The sequence below is a fragment of the Rhinolophus sinicus genome, linkage group LG17 (assembly GCF_036562045.2).
Source record: "Rhinolophus sinicus isolate RSC01 linkage group LG17, ASM3656204v1, whole genome shotgun sequence".
NCBI classification, from domain to species: Eukaryota; Metazoa; Chordata; class Mammalia; order Chiroptera; family Rhinolophidae; genus Rhinolophus; species Rhinolophus sinicus.
Genome location: NC_133766.1, coordinates 26,242,811 through 26,269,046, shown reverse-complemented (window position 1 = coordinate 26,269,046; position 26,236 = coordinate 26,242,811). Strand labels below are relative to the sequence as shown.

At 39.0% G+C, this 26,236-nt stretch overlaps 1 long non-coding RNA gene across 3 annotated transcripts in view; it reads right to left on the bottom strand.

Moving 5' to 3' along the window:
* Positions 1 to 384: 384 nt before the first annotated feature.
* The window catches only part of LOC141569348 (uncharacterized), a 102,136-nt gene continuing 76,284 nt past the window's right edge, over positions 385 to 26,236 (bottom strand). For 2 of the 3 annotated variants that reach the window (XR_012492887.1, XR_012492886.1), the window contains exons 2-4: positions 9,301 to 9,426; positions 8,275 to 8,368; positions 385 to 6,042 (exon numbers count right to left, since the gene is read on the bottom strand). This is a non-coding gene — a long non-coding RNA (uncharacterized LOC141569348). Of the gene's footprint in view, positions 6,043 to 7,213; positions 7,279 to 8,274; positions 8,369 to 9,300; positions 9,427 to 26,236 lie in introns of all 3 variants that reach the window. The other variant, XR_012492888.1, reaches the window with a different exon arrangement.

The following is a 26,236-nucleotide window of genomic DNA, read 5'->3' as shown; positions in this document are numbered from 1 at the left end:
AAGAAGTTGTGGTACATATACACAATGGAATACTATTGCAGTGAGAAAAGATGATATAGGAACATTTGTGACAACATGGATGGATCTTGAGAGAGTAATGCTGAGCGAAACAAGTCAGACAGAAAAAGCAGAGAACCATGTGATTTCACTGATATGTGGTATATAAACCAAAAACAACAAAAGAACAAGACAAACAAATGAGAAACAGAAACTCATAGACACGGACAATAGTTTAGTGGTTGCCAGAGGGTAAGGGGGGTGGGGGGGTGGGGGGGGAGGTGAGGGTAAGGGGGATCGAATATATGGTGATGGAAGAACTGACTCTGGGTGATGAACATACAATGGGATTTATAGATGATGTAATACAGAATTGTACACCTGAAATCTATGTAATTTTACTAACAATTGTCACCCCAATAAATTTAATTAAAAAAAAAAAAAATATGTTCAATTTTGAGGGAAATCTGCAGAAGGATTCTCTCACACCGTGGGTCCCCTCCCAGAGGCACCTGTTGAGAAGCCTGCTATGTCCTGCTGTCTGTCAAACACACAGATCTACTCTCATTATAACCATTTGCCAAAACTGTTGTCAAACAACTAACTGCACATAATTAAGCTTCTGAAAGAACATGCCCTCAGGTGAGTTTAAAAGGAATGTTACAAATTAAGATAATAGATGATTATATGAAACATAAATCAAAATTTTCAGAAGGCTGCTATCTCATACATTACAAACTTGGCAAACAGATATACGTAGTTCCATGGCTGTCCACTGACTTCTCCCCTTGATTGCTTTATCCAGATTGTTACTGCCTAGCAGTTGGTGTAATTCTTATTGCATTGCATTATAATCCTGGATTTGCACAAAGAAATGATTAATAAAAAAAACCTCATTCCTTGAGACACATTCCTGAGGTTCACAATAAAAACCACCAAACAGATGGAAAAGCTGGAGACTAGCTGATGGAGGAAAAGTAGTCTTGCCTCTTTTGATCAATGAAATTGAAGGAATGATCATTAAGGAGGACAGTAAGTAGTGAGGACTTTCCTGGCTGAATCTCACATGCCTCTCTGAGTGGAATGTTGAGTTCGCTTGATAACTGAGCACACCCACCCAGCTTTTCTTACACATACACTTGGGAGCCATGCCTTGTCCCTTTGCACCCACCATTGCCACGAGCACTGACTGGAATAGCTTCCACTGCCCACGCTCCAACTCCTTGCCTTTGACCTCCATCTGGCCACTGGGAGCCCACTAAGATGGTGAGAGGGCAAGCCAGGGATACAATGCCTCCTGGGAAATTTCTCAACCAATGACTGGAAAGATTTGACAGATAAATAGCTCATCTCCCCTTCCTCTCGGGTGGGATAACTCTGCAGTTTGCTCTATATAATCTCTCAGGGTTCCCCAGAGACATTGAGCCCAGCTGTCCATCATGGTAATCTGCTCAATAATGCATACTTTATTGCTTTCCTTCGACATCTCAATTTACCACTTCCCTTTAGGTGTTTCCTACGATCACCTCCCAAATAGACTACTTACACAAAATCTTTGTTTGGGGGACTGCCTCTGGGAAACCCAATATAGGACTTGATTTAAAGATGCACATATCAAAACTTGAGTCTCCAGGTAACTTTTTTTTTTTTCTTTTGCTTGTTCCTTTCCCGTTAGATTTGATGGATGGGCAACCTCTCATAAACTGAGAACCTGGCTCCCAGTACCCTGTACAAAACATAATGTGGCCTCATCAAAATGAAAAGACAACCTTCTGAATGGGAGAAGATATTTGCAAATCATACATCTGATAAGGGCTTTATATCCAAAGTACATAAAGAACCCATACACTCAACAACAACAAAACAAACAACCCAATTAAAAAGGAGGACCTGAATAGACATTTCTCCAAAGAGGACATACACATGCCAATTGACATATGAAAAGATTCTCAACATCACTAATCATCAAAAAAATGCAAATTAAAACCACAATAAGCCATCACCTCACACCTGTTAGAATGGCTGTTATCAAAAAGACTAGAAATAACAAGTGTTGCAGAGGATGTGGAGAAAAGAGAACCTTCATACACTGCTGGTGGGATTGTAAATTGGTACAGCCACTATGGAAATCAGTATGGAGATTCCTAAAAATTAAAAATAGAACTACCATACGATCTAGCTATTCCACTGCTGGGATTTACCCACAGAATACAGAAACACTAACTCAAAAATACCTACATGTAAGTCCCTATGTTCATTGCAGTATCAATTACAATAGCCAAGACATGGAAACAACCTAAGTGTCCATCAATGAATGAATAGATAAAGAAGATATGGTATATATAATGGAATATTACTCAGCCATAAAAATGAATCAAATCTTGCCGTTTGCAACAACATGGATAGAACTTGAAGGTATAATGCTAACTGAAAGAAATCAGAAGGAGTGTGGTCACACAGCAGCCTAGCCGTTTGTCCCCTCCAATCTTTCCTTAGGAAAGGAAAGACTTTGTGGGACTGTCCCTCTTTGGGGTTGAGTTCATTTATCCTAAGTCTCTCTATTTGGTCCCTGTAAGCAGGGTCTGCAGTCAAAGACGAGTAATGATTCCTCATGGGAGGAACGACTTAAGCCAGACAGGACCCCATTGGGACCCCCATGAGTTAACATAATAAAAGTCAGGAGGTAGCCATACCCCTCCTCCTCACCATTATGGGAAGCTGCTAATGCATGCCCCAGTTGTTGTCCTGCACCCTGCTATGCAAAGGACTTCTTAGAGCGATAAATTATCGCTCTTCCTGCTTAGCTCATGGGATGGTTTTACCTTGTGAGACTTGCTCCCCCAGGGCGTTGAACACACCCACCTTAGTCGCCTGGGGACAATGAGCATCGGTTGCTTTGGGACAGATATCTGTGAATTGGAAGAATTTTTATGGTGTGTGAGAATTTCGGGACCCTGCCTTTCATCTGGTGATGCTTATTGTAAGAAATCAATAAATACCCACGACAAACCGATCGGAGCTCCAGTCCCTTGAGGCTGTGAGTCCCTCGGTCCTCTGTGATTTAACTATATTTGAGTCTCTGTCTCTTTATGATAGTTTAACCCTTGCCGCCTCCCTCGCCTTCCCACAACTTGCGTTGTGCAGGTCGCAACAAAGGAGAAAGACAAATACTGTGTGATTTCACTCACATGTGGAGCCTTAAAGAAAAAGAACAGACAAAATAAAACGGAAATGAATTCATAGATACAGAGAACAGACTGGTTGGTGATTACCAGAGGGAAGGAGATTGGGGAGTGGGCAAAGGGGAAAAAGGAGTCAATTGTCTGATGATGGAGACTAACTAGACTTTTTGGTGTGATCACTTTGTAGTGTATACAGATGTCAAATTATAATGTTGCATACCTGAAACATATAATTTAAAATAAAAACTCATAGTGTTACCTGGACAAGAAGCAATAAATCCATGATTGTTCAAAGTAATATCAGTGCTCTGCCTTTGTAGGAGATCTGTATTCCCTCTACTTTGCACTTCTACCTGCCAGCTGCTTTCAGTTTTCAGCACCTACAGGGTCCGCAGGCAGAACTCAAGGAGGGCCGGTTCTCACCAGGGAGAAAGGGAAGAAAGTGCAGCTGGGCTGGGCAAGCAGCTGCCTCCACAGCAGCAGCCTTCTGCAGGCAGCCATGTACCCAGCCTGCCTGTGTGTTCTTCACCCTGCCATTCTCCCAGAGACCCAGTGTTTGCATGTGCTTTACCCCAGTTATCTGAGTCCCTTGATCCCTGTTTGTTTTTCTGGCTTCTGACCCCTTTGTCGGCCAAAACTTCAAATGCTATCCGCTCTTTTGTCCTAGTCACCACTCTGTCCTAGATGCCTCACTGGCCGTCAACACCACACAAACAGAATGAGAGGGAAAGGGAAAGAGAATTTCATTTGGTCAATTGAGTGGTTAAAAAGCAAGAAGGTTGCTTTTTCTTTTTTTGGCAAGTAACTTGTTTAACTTGCATTGGTCAACCATTTGACCTAATCAACTCATTGGTTCCAATGGTCAACCTGAGAGAATTAAGTAAATAAATGCGAAAAAACAGAGGGGTTCAAGGCCTCCTGTCCTTCCTCCTACTTCTGAGAGGAAGAGAAATAGCTACCAAAGATACCAAGTTTCCAAGCTTGTGTTGTCAATAGGCAGTCTTTATTTCATGAAAGGGAATCGTTCTTTGAGGAAACACAGCGTCTCATGCCAAAAGATCTCTACTTGGAACATAAGAGGTGCTCAATGAACATTTTCTAAATGTACTGATATTCTATACTCTCACTATTGAGCTTTGGCAATACTGACTTCTGTATTGCCAGCAGCACACACCCTGCAATCTCATGCCTGTGTGCCTCTAGAAAGCCCAATCCAAGCACTCAGTGTCCATGAGCACACTAACTCAAGTTAGACACTGACATTTTAAATGACTGGAAGAGTTATTCTCAAAGTGTGTTCTGGGAACCCCTAGGGGTTCCTGACATCCTTGCAGAGTATCTGTGAAGTCAAAACTATTTTTATAATACTAATGAGAAGTTATTTTTCTATTTCACTCTCATCTCTCATGAGTGTACTGTGGCATTTTAAGGTCAACTCATGTGATGATGTCTTTGCTTTTGGTGTATTCTTGAATTTTAAAAAATTCTCAGTTTTTATTTCTAATGTGATAAATATCAATCAATAGAACATCATAAACAAAGGCTCTTTGGGGTCTTCACAATTATTCAAGAATGTAAAGGGGTCCTGATACCAGAAAGTTTGAGAATCTCTGGCCTTAATCATACTTCCACCTGGTTTTTACCCAGGTAAGTTGGCCCTTATCAGGGAATGTATTTCCTGATTTATTTGTTTAATACGTATTTCACTGAGTTTCTACTTTGGGTCAGACATTGTGCGAGGCCCTGGGATTTAACGTTAAACCAGACTGATGTGACCCTGCCTTCAAGTTGCCTAAAGTCTTATGGTGAAAATAGATACTAAGGGAAGACACTGAGGCTCTGATACTTAAGGTGAACTCTCACAAAATAGTCTGAACTAGTTAAGGAGGGTGGGGACAAGGTGTGTGGGCAAGAGGGCACACGGTACTCTGAAAATCCCAAAGAAGGTTGCGGTGGCTGCACAAGGGGAGCCCAAGACGCTTGAGATGGGGCTGAAGAGGGGTACTGCCCACACAAGGTCTGCCAAACCAGGTGAAGGACTTAATCTTGATGCCAAGGCAATGGCCAATGGCCTGTGGGTGGTCTATTTATTTGCTTTTTAAAATGTATGATAAAAATGTATATCACATGAAATTAACATTTTAGCTATTTTTAACTGTATAATTCATTGGAATTAAATATATTCACATTATCGTGCAGCTATCTCCACCACCCATCTCCAGAACTTTTTGATCATGCCAAACTGAAATCCTGTACCCATTCAACAACTCCCTATTCTCCCCTGCCACCAGCCCCCGGGAATCTATATTTTACTTTCTGTCTATAATTTTGACTACTGTGGGACCCTTGTATCAATGGAATAACATGTGATGACATCATTGCTCTGACAACATGAGTGCTTTTGTGTGTGGCTTATTCCACTTAGCACAATGCAGAGGAGGGTTTTCAAGCCCAAAGAGACATTGGCAAAATGTCTCAGCAAGAGATTAACACTTTAATCACAAATGTCTGTCTTCTCCCATGCCCCCTTCTGGTGCCAATCAGTTTTGTAATTGTAACAGCCAGTTTTCTACTTCCCTCTCCCATCTGAAGACACCAGCTGTCTTCAGCAACTCTTCTTCTGTTGTTGACAATCAGAAGGGAGATTGTATCAGGCTCTTGCAGGGAACACGAGGTGCGTGGTCAAGGCCATATTGAGAATTAGCATTCCAGATCTGCAGAAACCGTAAAATGGATTTACAGAGACAAAAATCAGGTTGGGTTTACCAGGATCTGAGACACGGGAGCCATATGTCAACCACCACTTGGGTGCAGGATGTTGGGTTCTCTTTTCTCTCGACCCTCTTGAAGCCAAATACCAAAGCTGCAATGACAGAAGGAGGGGTTAGGAGTTGGTGACATGCATGGCTGGCCCTCATCTTTCCTTGACATCTTCCTAGGGCCCCTGTTTTAGCAAGAACACATCTCTTCTTGTTTAATTAATAGGGTCTTAAGACGGATGGCTTTTTGGAAAATTTAATCATCACAGTCAGGGGGATAGGGCAGAGGTCAAATGAGTGGAACCTAATCTCTTAGAGTACTTATTCTCAACTTGTTTGAGCAACAGCATCACCTAGAACACTTTTCCCCCCTTTAGTGGGCAAACAATCTGATTAGACAGTTCTTCAAAGAAGATATACAAATGGTCAATAAACACATGTTGAAAAGATGCTAAACATTATTAGCCATTTGTAAACTGCAAATCAAAACCACAATGACATACCATTTCACACCCATAGAACACTTTTTAAAATACTATCACTGGACCTCAGCTCCAGAATTTCTGATTCAGAAGCTCTGAGGTGAGGCCCTGTAATTTGCATTTCTAACAAGTTCCCAGGTGATTTTGATGCCTCTGCTCCTGAGACCACATATTGAAAACCACTCCTTTAGAGACAGACAGGAATTAAGAGAGAAGTTTTATAATTTTTTAGAGACCCCTCTAGAATGCACATTTCTCAGCCTAGAGTGTTCTTTCCACATGTTTCAGCCTGGTACTAAGCAGGGAATTCAAGGTCATCATAAGGTGTCTTTTCTGATCTTCTGGCTTATTGAGCAGAAATCACCTGTCCCTTCACAAATGACATGCATAAATGCCATCTTTCTTATCCTCCTTCTGCTTTCTGGAGGCAGAGACCCACGGTTTCCTGTGGATCTTTTGGATGATGAAAGGGAATCCTTCACCCATTTATCCCTCTGCTAACCTTAGGGAGGTCTGTGAAGACTCATTTATTGCATCTGCCGAATCTTGGTCTCCCAGGGTTTGAAGACACTGAGTTTATTGCCCCAGGGTAACTCATTACCAGGAAGCAGAGTCACTGTTCTCTCAGCTAGACAAGTCTTTACCTCATACTTCACAGATTGGAAATTTAAGGGTGAAAAAGCTTTCATCCTTAATTATAAAGGATTTAAGTTTTGGTGTCAATGAACTATAGTTTCTTCTGAAGAGTGGTAAAGATATTTGACCTCTGGACAGTGATATAGGATGTACTCACTTCATCCTATTGCAGCTGTCCTTTCCCTGTGTCATCACAGTGTGCTGGTGGAAGAACTTGTTTTCCTGAAGAATAACAGAGTAGGCAAACTAGCTCAGCACAGAGCATGCTGCATGAGACACAGACCCCCAACACTCTTCTCCTCCTCATTCAGACACCTTACCAAACCCAGAGCAGTGTTCTCGGGACTTTTTGGGCCAGGTTTAATAAGTGACCAAACAACACTGAAGTACAGAATCCCATCATCTCCCTAGTCAAGATACCTGCCCTTGCTGTAATAACAGCTACAACAATAATTATAGCTAACCTATATTGAGTAATGATTAGGCCATGATCAGATACCATTATACACATTGTACTAGAATTTGTTTCCTTTATGATGTGTATGCTATCATGATCTCCAGTTTTCAGTTGAGAAAACCCATTCAGAATGTTACGTAACATGAGAGAAAAAACAGCATGAGACACTTGCTAAAGGTAGCAAGACAGAGCTTATTCAGATTACGACAGTATGGGAGAAAGACTCCAGTGTGAATTGAGCTCAACTCCAACTAAGACAAAGGTGACTGAGGTTTTTAAAGGCAGAGCATCTGGGGAATACAAAGGGGTCTGTGGAGAAGTATAAAATGGGAACAAAAAGGGGGACTGGTGGCTAGGGAAATGGTAAATTACAGGAGGTGGTAAGTGGAGAATTACTAGAAATGGTTGGGCAAGGTGGGTTGAGACAATGTGTATTCTATGGTTTGACAGTATGTCTTTTTCTTGAGCAAAGACTCAGAACTGGGGCTGGGGTCACCTAAGGGACATGACTGACTCCAGGTTAAAGTTTAGACAAGTGTCTCAACACAGTGTTCGGGCAAGTCCTCTGTGTTGCACGAGAGTTCACAGTTCTCAGCAACTTGCCTAAGGAAGGCCAGGCAGCTAAGTAGGCAGCAGAGTCAGGAAGTTAAGCTCAAGCAGTGTGATAGAGTTCATAAACAGAATCGTATACTGCCTCAGAAGACTTGTTTCTAACGTCAGCCTTTCCTTTTTCCCGGAGTGTATGCTTCCATCTTCCTTACCTGTCTTCATACCTGTCAAGTTCAGCTCAATCTGTTGCTCCCATACTTCAGGGTCAGAAATCCTAGGTTCCAAGAGTCTTGGCTTCCTCTTTTTCTGTAATTACAGCCATGACAAAATCAGAAATGTCTTTGGCCCTGAGTAGTCCCCTTCCTCCTTACCTCCACCCCTGCCCTTACCTCCTCCACCTCCTAAGTGTCCATGCCTAAGTTGGGAGAAGAACAGCACATTTAACTTCTATTGAGGGCCCCAATGACAATGGGATATCCTTACCTGGCAATGTTTTATCAACTTTAGAAGAATGTCCCCTCCCACTGGTAACAGCCAACCTCTCCTGCCCTAGCATAAAACTCAGTTATGGTTCCTGGGAGAAGAGACCAAACAGGAGCTGTCTGTGAAGAATGCGCAGTTAAAACCAGGCCATTTCTCTCACAAACAGTACATTGTGTAACCATTCATAAAGAGCTAGTTTCTTTTTTTTTATTTTTTTTATTAAATTTATTGGGGTGACAATTGTTAGTAAAATTACATAGATTTCAGGTGTATAATTCTGTATTACATCATCTATAAATCCCATTGTGTGTTCATCACCCAGAGTCAGTTCTCCTTCCATCACCATATATTCGATCCCCCTTACCCTCATCTCCCACCCCCCACCCACCCACCCCCCTTACCCTCTGGCAACCACCAAACCATTGTCTGTGTCTATGAGTTTCTGTTTCTCATTTGTTTGTCTTGTTCTTTTGTTACTTTTGGTTTATATACCACATATCAGTGAAATCACATGGTTCTCTACTTTTTCTGTCTGACTTATTTCGCATAAAGAGCTATTTTCAATTAAAAATATGTATGTACAAACGGTTTCATCAGGGATCACCCAGTAAGCTCACTTCTCATTAAAAAAGAGATGAGGATCAATTTGGCACATTCTGAATCCTGTCTTTTCTGGGAGTTGAGATGTGAACATAAAGGGTAGGAATATTTTCCAATATCTGTTTGAAGTGCCAAATGGTCGTTACATTCCTCACCTCTGGAGCTGTGAAGTCTGTGTCTGAAGCCCAGGGAAGGCTTGGAGCATCAGAGATCTTGGAGCGCAGAGGAGCCACCACTAAGGAAGTAGTCTTAGGTCATTGCCTAGTCGCAAAGTCCCATAGCTGGGGGCAGGAAGGATAGAAAGAATGAGTGAGGACACAAAACATGGAAGGTACTGAACCAAGTGCTTTGCAGATGCCATCCATTTTACTTTCTATAACAACCTTGTGAAATCAGCATCAATGCATCCACTTCAGGGATAAGAAAACTGACTCAAAACAAGTCAAATTTCTCAGGTGCAGCAAGGAATTTCTGACCTTCACATGGTTTCTGGTGATTATTCAGGGCTGCCCTGAAATGTCCCTTCCTGGGAGGACCTTCTTTCTCTATAATATTACCATCCTCTTTTGTCTCCAGAGTAGATAGACACAATTATTTAACATTTTGTGTTTGTTTCATGTTTATTTTCTGCCTTTCCACAATAAAATACAAGGTCATAAAACAAACAAACGACAACAACAAAAAACACACCCCAAAACATTGACTTTCTGGTTCACTGGTGTGTCCCCAGCACTAATAGACACTCAACAAATGTTTATTGAATACATTAAAGAGTGAACTCAGAAATGGGAATGAGGTCTGTGAAGCCATGTCTTTCTCCTTGCCCGGAGCCCAGAGCCTTTCCCAGGTATCACATCTTGGTCATCACACCTCTGACTGTCAGTGTGGAGGAGGCCCACTGTTCACCAACACAGTCCCCTTAAGATGGAAATACTGCTGTCAGCCCACAAAAGAGCAATGCCTCCTGTCCAAGGACCAGGGAACCAGGCATGTTATCTTTATTTCTTTGCAAGATATCCAAAAAAAGAAACCCCATTACATATCATTAGAGGGGGTTTGAACTCAGACTCTTGATATATCATGAAATAGCCCCCACCTGCAGCTCCAATTGGCTCCTTCATTGGCCTTGTTCAGAAAACTTAATTGAGTCTCACAGGCTAAATCAGAGAACTGAAGGAAGTGAGAACTCTATTTTCCCTGCCAGATTTTATTCCAGACTCTTAACCTATGACCCGATGAAACCTACAGATGGTAGTCATCTCTCCTACCTCAGGACTCCCCTGACATTTTATCTGCAACCCACCTGAACCACTGGTTTCCTAGTTGCATTATAAATGTTCATATGCATGCCTCATCTCCCCAGCTCTTCTGTGACTTTCTCGTACACAATGACACGATCTTAATCATCTGTGCACATGCCACAAACCTACAAAGGCCTGTAGGTGCTGAATGAATGAATGAATGAATGAATGAATGAATGAATGAATGCAAATGGGAAGGGGGCAAAGATGAAATTGTAAAAGGAATTGAGGAGGAATGGGCGTGGGGATTTACTCTTTCAGGATGTTATTTCAAGATTACATCCTGGTGAAGCATTCAAAACTTATATCTGGCACATAGTTCAATAAACGTTTAAAAAACAAAGGATGGAATTGACCTACTGTTCTATTTCTCTGGTTGATGTGGTCTCATCTCAAAAAAAAAAAAAAAAAGACCATCAGGAAAGTCTATTTTTTGAGTGGTTTTTCCTCCAAAGGATTGAAGATCTCATTTCAAACCCTGCATTTACTTGTACTTTGTTGTTCTTTGGCATTTTAGTTCCCGGACTAAGTGAGATTTAACTGGGCCTCTGAGGATGAAATCTTCATGTAGACAAAGGTCATCACATGCTCCCAATCTGCCTCATCACTCAGGGATCCTGCTCCTTCTCCCCAGCTCCCACACACAACTTCCTTTTCCTAAGAAGCCATAGGTCTTCCTTAGAGGCCTGAAGAGGTCAACTTCCATACCTTGGTCTTAGTGTAAAGAATTATCAGAGAAAACATTTTCAATGGCAGAATAGAAAACCAGGCAGTCATCAAATTCCAAAAAAATGTTTCTTTTTTTCTTCTGAATCCTAGAGCAGTGGTTCTCAAAATGTGGTTCCTGGATCACAGCATCAACACCGATGGGGAACTTGTTAGAAATGAAAATTCTTGGGCTTCACCTCAGACCTGCTGAATCAAAAACTCCAGGGATAGGCTCATGTTTCTGATTCATGAGACAGTTTGAGAATTACCATTCTAGAGCATGGACAATATGTAACTTGATCAACTATTTCAATACATCTTTTGTAACCTGTGTTACGATCAATTGTTCCCTCTTTTTCTAGTTTCTTAATTAAAACTTACATTTGCAAATACTTTACGACTTACAATTCTTCTTCATGTATATTAATGTATTTGATATTTCTAAATACTTAATGAAGTCAGCAGGACAGGTATTATGATTCTCATTTTACTGATGAAAAACTGCGATTCTTGTCCAATGTCACATAGTTAGAAAATCATAGACAATTCCAGAACTAGAACCTGGATTTTTCAACTCTTGTTCCAGAACTCTCTCTTCACTTGATTTTATAGTCCCATGCGCCGTCTGTCCAGTCTTGCTCTCCAGTCTCTTTTCTACTTACTTGATTTACATGTAGTTTTTGTCAAAGCTGGCTGCTGTTTCCATAAAACCTGCTTTGGTTTTCCTTATTCCAGAATACTTTGTTCTCTTTTCAGCCTACATGCTTTGGGGAGCATAGCCTGCTGCTTTGAAGGCATAGAACGTTTTTCAAGCTTCAACATCCATACGAGTCACCTGGAGCATGGTTAAAATGCAGGTTCTGATTCAGGAGGTGTGGGCTGGGCCTGAGATTCTGCATTTCTAGCAGCATTCAAGCAATGCTCCTGGTCTTCACTGGGGCTTTAGAATACCCTGCACTTTCTCCTTGAAGACACTGCAAGTTTCTTTTCTTTTTTCATTGAAAAAATTGTTTTCAATTACAGTTGACATACAATATTACATTGGCTCCAAGTGGATGGCAAGTTTCTTGATGGCAGGACAAATCATTGCCCATTTTATATTCCTGAATATAATGGGTAGCTCATGGGAAGGAGGCAAGGAAGGAAAGAGGGAGGAGAGAAGAAAAGTATCTTTCCATCGCCATCCAACTTTCCTTAGCAGAGAAGTGAGACGATGAGTTGCTCACATCCAGTGTCTTGACCCTCACTTTTACCTCAGCGTTCCCAAACAAACAAAACGCCAAAGAAGCCAAAATGAAAAAACAAATCCTGAAATGTCTGTATAATTTTTCAAAGTCCAAATAGAGACAAACTAGGGAGGACAGTGGCAGCCTGAGCTCTGGCTTCTATCTAGCACCTTGTTTCTCAATGTACAAATGAAGTGTGTGAGGACGTCTTTTAATGTGCAGGAAATGTCAGGTTCAGGGTCTCTCCAATTCAGCAGGGTCCCTTCAAGAAGCTGCACCAAGGAATCAGGTCAGGTAGTTCTGCTGTCTGCCTAACATTAGCAATTAGGAGCTAATCTCCTTAACACCATAAATACTAAATCTAAGTCGTTTGGCAGGTAAAATTGCCTAGGATCTTATAAAACATACCATGGCCATCTGGCAGAAACTATTGATATTGTCAAAAGAAAAGGGGAGATGGACAGTAAAGTACGAGTCATTTTTACAATCGTCCTGTGCAGAGTGGTGTGTGGCTTGACAGCCCAGGAAAACGACAGCCAAGCCTCTGTCACTGTTTGGAAGTCTTTAAAGACCTATGGAGAGGGTTTTTGTTTCTCTGCAGGAAAGAAACAGAGTTATAGTTATTTGAATGGCAGCTGTAGATTGACTATGCTGGTGAGACTGAGAAGAGGGTGGCAGTGAGGACGTGTGCATTTCCGAGCTTCTCCAACTCCAAGGACATGGCTCCTTTGGCTCCTACGCCGCCCACTGGAAAATTCCTGTTTTCACTTGGCCTCTTTGGTGACCACATATGCCACCCATCTGCACAGGGTCACCTCTGAAGCATGTGTTGGTGACAATATCTGGGCTTCACCGCCACTCTCCTCCTGTTTGCTGGCCATAACAAGCCTGTCCCCTCCAGCCATTCTGCAGACTCCACATGACGGGATGTGCCCTGCTCTCAGGTATGCTCTGCCTTTGTAGACATTATTTCTTGTACCTAGTTCCCTGACTTCCCTCTCTCTCTCTGGTAAGCTCCTCTTCACCCTCCAAAATTCAGCTTAAGAGCCATCTGTATACCTCTCCTCCATTCCTCCTTTCATACTTAGGTTAGTTCCCCTATCTCTCTACATGCTTCATATTTTGATTTTGTTTATGTGTCTTACCTGCTAGACTCCTATCTCCCTCTTTTATTTCAAAATGCCTAGTAGAGGGCCAGGCACATAGATGCTCAACAAGTTTTATATATTTAAAATAAACGGATAAACAAAACGGAAACAAACTATGATGGTCACCAGGTGGGAGGGAGTTGGAGAGCTGGGTGAAAAAAGTGAAAGGGAGTAACAAGTACAAATTGCCAGTTACAAAAATAGTGACAGGGATGTAAAGTACAGCATAGGGTCAATAATTTTAAATTTTATCAAGAACTTTTCCTTTGCATTCACAACTTGGCTAACTGGTGCAAGAGGCCTAGCTTTCAGTCCATCTCAGTTTCAACATGCCTTCTTCTCTATGCTTAATCATTTCTAGCTTTTTATTTAAAGTGAGAGAGATCTGTGGCTCTTCCTTTCACTTGAACATGTAGAGTTCATTGTGGGGTATTAATTGACCTAATTTCAATATTGTTGTGTCTCAGGGAATAGGGACGCCTAAAGAGAGGGAGATGGGAGAATGGCCAGTCAATGGAACAGTCAGAACACACAACATTTATAGATTAAGTTTGCCATCTTATGTGGGTGTGGTTTGTGTTGCCCTGAAACAATTCCAACAATAAAATCAAAGATTACTGATCACAGATCATCATAACAAATATAATAATAATGAAAAATTTGAAATATTGTGAGAATTTCCAAAATATGACACAGACATGAAGTGATCAAATGTTATTGGAAAAATAGCACCAGCAGATGCTTGATGTGGTGTTGTCCCCACCTTTATTCTGTAAAAAATGCAGTATCTGCAAAGCAAGTAAAGTGGAGCACTATAAAACAAGGTATGCATGGATATACTTATAAAATACAATCCTTACATGTATTCTCACTATCTCTGTATTAGGAGAAATCTGTGGGATAAAGGCAGCCAATTCAAAGTTTTCCTCTCTGGATGCCCTTTTATTTCTAAAGTAACTTTGGAGGTTGAAATATAAAGAACATGTTAACAAACTGTGTGCGTGAGTGCGTGTGTGTGTGTGTGTGTGTGTGTGTGTGTGTGTGTTGACCAAAAGCCAACAACAGTTAAAGCAAAAGAAGTGGCTTTGTCCTCCTCCATTAAAAAGTTCCTGTTTAAGAGGTAGATATTTCAACTAGTGTCACCTGTAAAAATGTTCTGAATAAAGAGACTGGTACCCTGAAGTCATGAAACATAACAAAGGCAAAGAAAGTAAAGAGGGTGATTTTTCCAAAGATACACACATCCCAAAGAGCCTTATTTCTAGTGTTCAAATAAAGGAAAGGATGGGAAAAGAGAAGACATCATCAAAATTGCGGCATGAGGTGAGCCTCGTAAAACTCCCCTGGAATTTACAACTAATTGAACAATAACTCCACAAAGGACTCCCTGCACAGCAGACAGGCAAGACGAAGAGGGCCACTACTGAATTCACCTAAAGATGGGCGAATCGCGCGAGCGTGGGAGGAGGGAAGGGAGAATTGCAGAGACGGAGCCACGCGGGTGCAGGAGGCAGACCTACCTCAGTGTTCCAAGCTTGCTACATCCCAGAACTACTGCAGCTGCGGGAAAGGGAAGAGCTCAGACTGCTAGGGCTCTGCTTATGGCCCATAGAGCTGAGGGGACAGCATATAACACGGCTGAACACAATGCTCACAGAAGAGACCTTGGAGAAAAGACTGAGGGAAAAAGGCTGAAAATGGTGGTTTAAGCCCTCACTGCCAAGCAGAGAACGGAAGCCTTAGGCACTGAGACTAGCTGCCCCCTCCCTACCCTCCCAGAGCTCGCCTTGCCCCCACCTGCCCGGTGCTAGAAGCGAAACAGTAGCAGTGTCAGATCAAAAGAACAGAATATTTGCTATTCTGAGAACTGTGGACCACAGACACAGATTCGCAGCCCAACTAGTTCCGGCAAAGGGGAGGGAGCTATGGAAGCAGGACGGGCTGTGGTGGTGGTAGCTGCCATTGTTCTGGGCCACCTCTCACAACTCACCCCACCCCTCGCCCCACCTATCTGGGCAGATCCCTGCAGGAGTAAACAGAACTGCTGAAATATACGGGCTCTGAATCTGGTGCAGGAAGAGCTTTGGAACTTCAAAAGCTCTCCACATACCCACCGGGACACTGCGCCCTGTGACCCAGACGAACTATTAACAGAGGAGAAGCCCATCTCCCAGGGAATCCCCTCATTGTGGGAGAAGCTGGAATAGTGCAGAGAAAACATAGCACTACTGTGTGAGAGAGAAAAAAAAGGCTGCAGTCAGAGAGAAAATAAAACATTCTACCAACAAGTACTGGAAAACAAAAGAAAGACTTCTTCCTATCAACCTGTTGCAGAAGCCACTCCTGTAGATGTCTAGGAAGAGAAATAATAAATCAGTAATTGCCATGAATAACCAAGACAACAAGATAGCTAAGAAAGAAAGTGAAAAGTCTCCAGAAAAGGAACTTAAAGATATGGAAACATGTGATTTAAATGACACAGAATTCAAGATTGCAGTTCTGAAAAAACTCAACAAGACGCAAGAAAACACAGAAAGGCAGTTTAATGAACTCAGAAACACAATCAAAGAACAACATGAGAATTTTATGAAAGAGATTGAAATTTTAAAAAAGAACGAAATAGAATTTCTGGAGATTAAGAACTCAATAGAAGAAATTAAAAATGAAATAACCAGCTTAGGTAGTAAAGTTGACCAGATGGAGGAAAGAATCAGTGTCATCGAAGATAGAAACCTGGAAATTACACAGATGGAAGAAGAAAGAGACTTGAGACTTAAAAGAAATAAAGAACTCTACAAGAACTTTCTGACTCCATCAGAAAGAGCAATATAAGAATAATGGGCATACCAGAAGGAGAAGAAAGAGAGAAGGGAACAGAGAATATATTCAAACAAATTGTTGATGAGAACTTCCCATACTTGTGGACAGAACTGGATCCTCGAATCCAAGAGCAAATAGAACACCTAATTACCTCAATCCCAACAGGCCTTCTCCAAGGCACATTGTGTTGAAGGTGTCTAAAATCAACGACAAAGAAAGAATCCTCAAGGCAGCCAGGGAAAAGAAGACGGTAACCTACAAAGGAAAGCCCATTAGATTATCATTTCATTTCTCAGCAGAAACTCTACAAGCCAAGAGGGAGTGGAACCAAATATTCAAACTATTGAAAGAGAGAAATTATGAGCCAAGAATAATATATCCAGCAAAGATATCCTTTAGATATGAAGGAGGAATCCATATTTCCAGACATACGAAAGCTGAGGGAATTTTCTAATACACGAACTACACTACAAGAAATACTAAAGGAGGCTATTCGACCACCATCAACAGGGACAATTTCTGGCAACTGAAACATAAAAGGGGGAGAGTAAAGGCCTGAACCGGAATATGGGAATGAAGAAAGTAAGCGTGCTGAAGAAAATGGAATACTCCAAATATCAAACTTTCTGTTACATAAACTTAACGGTAACCACTCAAAAAAATCCAGAACTGAAATATATACTGTAATAAAAGAAGAAACAGGGGAAACATTATATAATACCACCACACAGAAATAATAGACAACAACAAAAAGGCAAAGAAACAATGGAGACACAGCCTTACCAGAAAACTAAAGATAGAATGACAGGAAATCCTCACATATCAATAATCACCCTAAATGTAAATGGACTGAACTCACCAATAAAAAGGCACAGAGTAGCAGATTGGATCAAAAAACTAAACCCAACCACATGCTGTCTCCAAGAGACACATCTCAGCTACAAGGACAAGCATAGACTCAAAGTGAAAGGGTGGAAATTGACACTCCAAGCAAATGGTACCCAGAGAAAATCAGGTGTAGCCATAATGATATCAGATGAAACAGACTTCAAGGTGAAAAAGATAACAAGAGATAAAGATGGACATTTCATAATGGTGAAGGGGACTGTACAACAAGAAGACATAACAGTCATCAATATTTATGCCCCCAATCAGGGAACACTGAAATATACCAAGCAACTACTAACAGAACTAAAGGGAGAAATTGACCAAAACACAATTATACTAGGGGACTTAAATACATCATTGACAGCTATGGATAGATCATCCAAACAGAAAATAAATAACGAAATAGCAGCCTTAAATGACACATTAGATGAAATGGACATAATTGACATTTATAGAGCACTTCATCCTAAAACATCAGACTATACATTCTTTTCTAGTGTACATGGAACATTCTCAAGGATAGACCATATATTGGGACATAAAATCAGCCTCAGCAAATTTAAGAAGATTGAAATCATACCAAGCATATTCTCTGATCACAAGGCTTTGAAATTGGATATCAACTGCAAAAACAAAGCAGGAAAAAAAACAAATACATGGAGATTAAACAACAAACTTTTAAAGAATGACTGGGTCAAAGAAGAAATTAGAGGAGAGAGCAAAAGATTCATAGAAACAAATGACAATGAAAATACATCACACCAAAATTTTTTGGATGCAGGGAAAGCAGTTTTAAGAGGGAAACTTATCGCATTACAGGCCTATCTCAAGAAACAAGAAAAATCCCAAATAAATAACCTCATGTTACACCTTTAAAAACTAGAAAAAGAAGAACAAGTGAAACCCAAGGTCAGCAGAGGAAAGGAAATAACAAAAATCAGAGCAGAACTAAATGAAATAGAGAACAAAAAGACAGTAGAAAAGATTAATTTGACAAAGAGCTGGTTCTTTGAAAAGATTAACAAAATTGACAAACCCTTGGCTAGACTCACTGAGATAAAAAGAGAGAAGACACTAATTAACAAAATCAGAAATGAAAAAGGGGAAGTTATCATGGACACCACAGAAATACAAAGGATCATCCAAGAATACTATGAAGGACTATATGCCACCAAATTCAATAACCTAGAAGAAATGGACAAGTTCTTAGAAACATATAGCCTTCCAAGGCTGAACCATGAAGAACTGGAAAATCTAAACAGACCGATCACCAGTAACGAAATTGAATCAGTCATCCAAAACCTTCCCAAAAGCAAAAGTCCGGGACCAGATGGCTTCACTAGTGAATTCTGCCAAACCTTCAAAGAGTATCTAATACCAATCCTGCTCAAACTCTTCCAAAAAATTGAAAAAGACAAAGAACTCCCTAACTCATTTTATGAGGCCAACATTACCCTGATACCAAAACCTGGTAAGGACAACACAAAAAAAGAAAACTACAGACCAATATCTCTGATGAATACAGATGCAAAAATCATAAACAAAATTCTAGCAAATCGAATATAACAATGCATTAAAAATATTATTCATCACGACCAAGTGGGGTTCATCCCTGGGGCGGGGCACAAGGATGGTTCAACATACGCAAATCCATCAATGTGATACATCACATAAACAAAATAAAGGACAAAAATCATATGATTATATCAATTGATGCAGAAAAAGCATTTGACAAGATACAACATCCATTTATGATTAAAACACTTAATAAAATAGGTATAGAAGGAAAATACCTTAACATAATAAAGGCCATATATGACAAGCCCTCAGCTAATCTCATAATTAATGGTGAAAAACTGAAGCCCTTTGCTCTACGTTCAGGAACACGACAGGGCTGTCCCCTATCACCTCTGCTTTTCAACATAGTGTTGGAAGTCCTTGCCAGAGCAATCAGGCAAGAGAAAGAAAAGGCATCCAAATTGGGACTGAAGAACTTAAATTATTACTCTTTGCAGATGACATGATGCTATATATAGAAAACCCTAAAGACTCCACCAAAAAGCTATTAGAAACAATCAATGAATACAGTAAAGTTACCGGCTACAAAATCAACGTACAAAAGTCCATTGCATTCCTATATACTAACAATGAAATCTCAGAAAAAGAAATACCAAAAACAATTCCTTTTGTAATTGCAGCAAAAGGAATAAAATACCTAGGAATAAACTTAACCAAGAATGTAAAGGACCTATATGCAGAAAACTATGAGACATTTTTGAAAGAAATTGAAGAAGACACAAAAAAATGGAAAGACATTCCGTGCTCATGGATTGGAAGAATCAACATAATTAAAATGGCCATATTACCCAAAGCAATATACAGATTAATGCAATCCCCATCAAAATCCCAATGGCATATTTTAAAGAAATAGAACAAAAAATCATCAGATTTGTTTGGAACCACAAAAGACCCCGAATAGCCAAAGCAATCTTAAGAAAAAAGAACAATACTGGAGGTATCACACTCCCTGACTTTAACTTGTACTACAGGGCTACAATAATCAAAACAGCATGGTATTGGCAGAAAAACAGACACATAGACTAATGGAATAGAATTGAGAACCCAGAAATAAAACCACATAAATATGGACAGATAATTTTTGACAAGCTAAAAGCATACAATGGAGGAAAGACAGCCATTTCAATAAATGGTGCTGGGAGAACTGGATAGCCACGTGCAAAAGAATGAAACTGGACTGCTATCTGTCACCATGTATCAAAATTAATTCAAAATGGATCAAAGACTTAAGCATAAGACCTGACACAATAAACTGCATAGAAGAAAACATAGGTACTGAACTTATGAACCTTGGGTTCAGAGAGCATTTTATGAATTTGACTCCAAAGGCAATGGAATAACAGCTAAAATAAACAAATGGGACTATATGAAACTTAAAAGCTTCTGCAGAGCAAAATAAACCATTGACAAAATAAAGAGGCAACCAACTGAATGGGAGAAGATTTTTGCAAACAGTGCCTCCGATAAGGGGCTAATATCCAAAATATACAAGGAACTCATGCAACTCAACAACAAAATAACAAACAACCCAATTGAAAAATGGGCAGAGGACCTGAAGAGACATTTCTCCAAAGAGGACATACAAATGGCAAATAGACATATGAAAAAATGCTCAACATCACTAATCATCAGAGAAATGCAAATCAAAACCACAATGAGATATCACCTCACCCCAGTCAGAATGGCTATCATCAACAAGACAAATAGTAACAAGTGTTGGAGAGGCTGTGGAGAAAAAGGAACCCTCATACACTGTTGGTGGGAATGCAGACTGGTGCAGCCGCTATGGAAGGCAGTGTGGAGGTTCCTCAAAAAATTACGAATAGAATTACCATAAGACCCAGCAATCCCTCTCCTGGGTATCTACACAAAAAATCTGAAAACATTTATCTATAAAGACACGTGTGCTCCAATGTTCATTGCAACTTTGTTTACGGTGGCCAAGACATGGAAACAACCAAAATGTCCTTCGATAGATGAATGGATAAAGAAGTTGTGGTATATATACACAATGGAATACTATTCGGCGCTAAGAAAAGATGATATAGGAACATTTGTGACAACATGGATGAATCTTGAGAGTATAATGCTAAGCGAAATAAGTCAGACAGAAAAAGCAGAGAACCATGTGATCTCACTGATATGTGGTATATAAACCAAAAACAACAAAAGAACAAGACAAACAAATGAGAAACAAAAACTCATAGACACAGACAATAGTTTAGTGGTTATCAGAGGGTAAGGGGGGTGGGTGGTAGGAGTTGAGGGTAAGGGGGATCAAATATATGGTGATGGAAGGATAACTGAGTCTGGGTGGTGAACACACAAGGGGATTTATAGATGATGTAATACAGAATTGTTCCCCTGAAATCTATGTAATTTTACTAACAATTGTCACCCCAATAAATAAATAAATAAAAAAGGCGACTGGACTTAGAGCTGAGCTGTGCCTCCCACAACTATGTAGATTGAAGGACAACGACTGATGAGCCCTGGAAAAACACACTGTTCCCCAATATTCTGCAATAAAAATTGGAAAAAAAATGCTCTGATTTAAAAAAAAAATTTTTCAAAGTAAGAATAAACCATAAATAGATGATGTAACAGAGAATTGTACACCTGAAATCTATGTAATTTTACTAACAATTGTCACCGCAATAAATTTAATTGAAAAAAAAAAAAAGGAAAGGTGATTAAAGTGAAATCCTTGGATCAGTATGGATCTTACAGTAAATTAAAGATTATTGAAAAAAAGAGTGTAATTATAACGTAGCTTCTACTTCCTGGCATTTACCTCAGGAAATAAAAATGTAAAATCAGATTTGAATAAATAGGTATTCATCCTTATTCAATTTTAACAGAAAAATATGAAAATACTATCTGAATATGGAAAACTAAGGGTCTAGCCACCAACATGGTATTGAAGAATATGACACAGGAAATGGTTCACTACATTGCATTATCTGAAAACGGTAAGTTACTACGTAATGTATAGAAGAAGTCCTGAAGTTTATGAATATATATGCAGCAGGAGGTTGTGACAGCATATAACAGTTTTCGCCCTAACTAGGCATAAGTCAAACCCCACAAAATATGTTCCAGAATTACACAAATGAGAAACTGGCTCCCATTCTCTGCCCAACCCATCAGAATGAAGTAGGTTGAAGTTCTAATCTTCTGGGGGAGGGAGAGAAGATGGGGAAGGGTGAGGAGGGGTAGGGGACACAGACAGTCCATGTCAGGCAGCTGAGAAGGAGAGGGTGAATCCTTATGTCCCAATGTTTTCCAGGCTCAACCATACTCTAAGGATAGGAACTATTATGGCATTCATGTTTAGACTGAGAAATTTAGGTGTAAAAAGGATAGGTTATTTACCTGAAGTTATAATGATATACGATATAAGTAGAAGAGTGGAGTTTAATCCTGAGTAATTTTTCTCAAGAGTCTAAAATCTTAACCAAATTCCAATCTGCTTCTGCATAAATAAAATACTGGAAAGACATTAACACACACACACACACACACGCACACACACACACACACACACACATCCATGATATTTACAAATGGAAAATTATTAATTATGTCATATATAATTCCACAAGGTCTAGCATATTATTTCAATTTCTGTCTCTGGTTATATAATTTTAAAAGGCATCTGAATTTCCTGAGGGTCAGTAGAGAGACATAACCAGATATGTCATATTATACTCTGGGAAGACAAACTGGATTTAATACTGCTACAGGTTACCTAGAAAAAAATGTAAGTTGGTAATATTGATAAGTGGATTTTTAGTTGTTTTAAAAGGATCACCTCTGGAGTCTTGATTAGTGAATAAAATTCAGCTTAGAAGAACAATCTGGAGAAGTGTGACACAGGATTCTCTTCTGACCTAGCCTTTTTTATTGTTCATTCAGATAAAGGCGTAGAAAACACTTATCAGATTTCTTGAAAACACAAAGATAGGGAGGGAAGCTTATATATACTGGTTAGCACAATAGATATCTAAAATAACCTAAAAGGACCAGGAAAAAATAAGCACCAAAAATTTGCAAAACTAATTTTTACAAATTTAAGTTATGGAACATAGAAACCATCAAATGTGTAAGTGCATATTTAACAGGAGAGATTAACAGTAATCTTACATTTCCATATGAAATAAAATACAATATACATAAATCAGCAGCAAGTGACTGAAAATTTAAATAAGAAAAACCATAAAACTTTTAGAAGAACACATATAGCTCTATGATAATGAGTAGTAAAGGATATAGAATGAAAACCATGAAAAAAATCGATTGATAAATTACTTTAAAATTGAGACTATCTGTTGATTAAAAAAAAATTAGAGAAAGTGGAAAGAACAAACCAAAAACGAGGAGAAGATATTTACAGGTCCATATAACTGATAAAGGATTAGTATATAGAATATACAAACAAGTTCTATAAATCTATAAGAAAAAGACTAATAATCCAATAAATAAATGAGCAAAAGACAAGCAGAATTTTACACATAAAGAAACACAGCTAGCAAACAAATATATAAAAAGTTGCTTAAAGTCATCAGTGGTAATTAAGGAAATGAAAATTTAAATCACAGTGAGATGCCATTTCATAACCACCAGAGAAGAAAATATTAAAGTATGACAAATTGAAATATTAGTGAGGATGTGGATAAATGGAAAGTCTTACTCACTGTTGGTATAAATATAACGAGATACAACTTTTTTAAAACATAGTGTGGCATTATCTATTAATTTTGAAAAAACACATATCCTATGACACAGAACTCCCCATCTGATACAAACTTTTTAGCAGCATTGTTTGTTAAAGAAAAAAAAAAAGAAAAAAGTGACCAACTGTAAAACGAACAAATAAATTGTGATATATTTATGTGGTGGAATATTATACAACTGCAAAAGTGAAGCACAGTTACAAAATAAGATGAATGAATCTCAGCGGTTGCAGAGAATATACATAATGTGATTCCATTTTTAAAGTATTAAATGTAATATATATATACATATATATGTATATATATGTATATATATATGTATATATATATATGAGGTCTGACAATTAAGGCTGTGAACTTTGTTGCAATAACGTTGCTAACCTTTTTTGATATCAGAGGGATTATACATTATATTTTGCACCAACTGGACAAACAGTTAATCAAGTTTACTATTTGTAAGTGCTAAAAAGGCTGCATGAAAAAGTTAGACGAAAATGACCTGAAATTTTTGCCAACAACTCATGGCTCTTCCATCATGACAATGCACCAGCTCACATGTTTACTGTTAGTCAGTAAACAAATAACTATTGGAACACCCTCCCTACTCACCTGATCTGGCCCCCAATGACTTCTTCTTTACCCGAAGATAAAGGAAATATTGAAAGGAAGATATTTGATGACATTCAGGACATCAAGGTTAATACAAGGACAGCTCTGATGGCTATTACAGAAAAAGAGCTCCAAAATTGCTTTGAAGGGTAGATTAGGCGCTGGCATCAGTGTATAGCTTCCCAAGGGGAGTACTCCAAAGGTGACCGTAGTAATATACAGCAATGAGGTATGTAGCACTTTTCCTAGGATGAGTTTGCGAACGTAATTGTCAGATCTGTGTGTGTGTGTGTGTGTGTGTGTGTGTGTGTGTGTGTGTAGTTTATTGACACAAAACTTAAAACAGAATGCAGGATAATAGTTATATCAGGAGAGTGGAAAGTAGATGGTACTAAAGGGGCATACAGGGGACTTCAGAAATAATGATATTATTCTATTTGTAAACTGGGTGGTGGGTATAGGGATATTTATTGTGCTGTTATACCTTTGCATCTTAAATATGTGCTATGTATATCTATGCAATATTTAACAATTTTAAGAAATCTAGTGTTCTCAATGATTTTTTTTTAAATATTGGAAACTTGGCAAACCATGAACCTCTTTTACAACTATTTATGAAGGTTTATATTACTTAAATACTTTTTTCCAAAATTGAAGATTTTGTTCTTTTTATTTTGTTATGCTGAATTTATTTTCAGCCAGTTATTTTTTAAATTAAATATATTTGGGGTGACAAATAAATGAGTAAATTTACATAGGTGTCAAGTGTACAATTCTATAATACATCAGTTATATATCACATTGTGTGCTCATGACCCAGAATCATTTCTCATTCCATCACCATGTATTTGACCCCATTTACCCTCTTCTATCAGCCAGTTTTTCTTGTTGTAGACTGCTTATGCTAGAAAAAAAGGTAAAACAACCTGAAAATAAGAAAAATATTTTATTATTTCTTTCACTAAGCTCAGTTTTTTTATTGCTTTTGTTACAAAAGCAATTGAAATCATTACTGAAAAATCAGAAACATAGCAAAACAATATTAAGAAAGAAAAAATACTCATAATCTCACCATCCAGAGACACAAGCACTTCTGACACTTCTGTAAAAAATCTTTTCAGATCATTTTCATCATTGGTTATGCAATAATGTAATTATAAAAAGGGTGGTATTTTGCTACACATGTTTTATCATCTACCATAGTTTATTTAGTCAATCTGTATCAAAGACCAGAAAACTCTGGATCTGCCTTCTTTCTCTTTTCCTCGGTATCCTAAAGGCTTTGTAAAATAATTCCCCCAAGGAAAGAAAAAAAGATAGAGTTTGGATGGAGAATAGTTTTCTATATTATAAATGTCTATTCCAATCAGTTGGTCGTTTTGAGACACTTGGTGAGAATGCTGCTGAGCTGTGAATTCTCAGTCTGTGTTGTCGACGAGAAATCATCCGGCCTAAAAAAAAAACTTGAAAGAGTTTATTTGAGCCAAACTGATAACAATTGCCGGGAAGCAAAATTTCAACAGATTGAGAAAATGCTCCACAAAATGGTGGTTTGCAGCTTATTTTATACATAAAATCAAAGGATGATGGTTTCATGAAATACATTGGTGATAGATTAAGGGGATGGGAGAAAGCAAAGCTGGGAAATCTCTGGGATTGGATAAAAGTAAATTGGAGAGGTACTTCTTTTACATAGGTGGGTGCAGGATAGTTAACAGTTTGCTTTTTACAGCACATAGAGATGGTAATCAGGAGACAAGCATAATAATGAAGAATTTTGCAACTTTCCAGTTCTGGTCCAGAAAAAGGATTACTGACATTCCAAAGATGTTGTCTTAGGTGCACAAAGACAACAGACCCACTTAAAGGCACAGATTAACTTTATGAAAGAAGTGACTTCCAGACATGGCCCACTTAATTATAAAATTTTTAGGCTCATGCCATCTTACGTGGTTATTGTCAGTCTCCTGAGCTTGTCAGGTTTAATATGTGACTCCTTTTCCATCCACAATGTCAAAGGCTCAGGAAAATGGAGGTGGGTAAGAGTACTCATGCCATTCCAGCCTACAGGGATTCT